Below are 1,993 nucleotides of genomic sequence, written 5' to 3' on the forward strand. Positions count from 1 at the left end.
CATACATACATACATACATACATACATACGTACATACATACAATAAATAAGACATACATACATACATACATACGTACATACATACATACTAGCAGACATTCATACATACATACATGCACACACGAACACTTGTATACACATACATACACATACATACATACATTTAAATTCACATACATATATGCGCATACATAAACACAAGTATAAACATATATGTGTGTATTCGCATATTTAAGCTAATATGCAACAACAAAACTACCGGTCAGATCAATGTCAGCAAACCACGATTATCAGCATACCATCAACAATATCTGCATACATACCGTCATTCTTACTGGGGTTACACATAATTAATCCTTCTAGCGCAAGATAACAACAGGTGAGAGTAAGTACACGAAGCAGCCCTGCTAGAGTATATATATGTCGGCCGTCGGGGTATTCGGCTCTATACTATTGGTGATAGCTATCGCAGGCTGACGGTATTGGTAACAGGATAATACATCTGATGAGTGTTGTCAAGCTCGAAAAAAAGTTGTTTCTACTTTTTAGTTTATATGAAGTGAGCAATGTGACAGGTCCAGCCAATCAAATGATTTCCTCACACTCCATACAATTTTATTGCATAGCGAGAAATTTTTCGGAATTTCCAAATGACCTTCTCCCAAATCCTCAGCTGATATTTTCTATTTTGTGAAAAAAACATAGTGATGAGTGAGTACTCACTAATACTATAATACACTGATCTTACCAATACAAACACAGAAAATGTCACATCACATGCACATAGTTGTTATCTTATTCGCTTATATTAGACTGCGAGTTGCGAGTCTTGCGACTCTGCGAGATACAATAAGTTCCTCGTGAGATCCCTGGGTTTAGGGTTTGTCGCCTGTCAGGGTGTCAGCGGGGCTGACTGTCACAGACTCACAGTCACAGACTCTCACTCTTCAGAGTCTCAGGCACTTTTAAAAATTAAAAATACTGAGAGTGAGTCTGTGGGTCTGTCAGTGTCGACTGTCGGAGAAGTAAATAATTTTTGAAAGTATTTTGTGTTTTTTTTTTCTACATACAACAATAGTATAAAACATGGCATCAATGGGATTTGGTTTTTGAAATTTGGAAGCGTTGTTAGGATGTGCTTCTATGTTTTAGGGATTATTTTGAGCCCAAAATCGGAGACGGGGAGGGGGGGGGGGATTAGGGGACTTATATGATTTACAATATTGTCCTGACCCTGTTAGAATCACCCCAAATATATTTAGGTCATCTACAGCTCAAGCTACTTTATTTTGAAGTATATTCTAACGGTTATTAGTCGTAAGTGCTGAAGACTCTACGTTGCCAATATGGCTAAGCACTTGGCCTGTAGTCATTCTGAAGCTTATTTATATATGGAATCCCAAATTCAAGTCAATAAGAAACACCTGAATATTAACTCGTTAAAATTGAAAAAGTATTCAACCTATGCCGCAAATCTCTATTCTTAGCGATACACCTTCAACACTACCGTAGTAGCGATGTCACTTGATATCCATGCAGTATGTCATCCGCAGTTCTCACAGGGCGTGTCAAATTACAAACTCGTTTTTTTCCCAAGTCGACACTCTACTGCGGCAGTATAAGAAAATGATGACGAGACTCTGGACTGATTTGGGCTGTCAAAGGGCCCAAAAAAAAGTATATACATTACAAATTGATTTCTATATTGACTAGTGTACCTGAACTTCCTAAAGTCCAAAAATCCAGGGGAACGGGGAACGTACAGTTATAACTTTTGAGTTATAAAAACATTGAAGGCTAAATATGGTTATTGATTCAAAGCACTTCAGCAGTGAGCACTGAGCAGGGGCCAGGCCGTCAGGGGGTTGTGAGTTTGTTACACGTGATGAGTTGTGATACAATGACAGGCTGACAATTGATAGCAAGTAGTCCTTTACTGAGTGTATAACTGTATACGCTTGTCAGTTGTCACACAAACGTACCCACTCAGCGC

The sequence above is a fragment of the Sphaeroforma arctica genome, assembly GCF_001186125.1.
Source record: "Sphaeroforma arctica JP610 unplaced genomic scaffold supercont1.550, whole genome shotgun sequence".
In the NCBI taxonomy this organism is placed as follows: Eukaryota; class Ichthyosporea; order Ichthyophonida; genus Sphaeroforma; species Sphaeroforma arctica.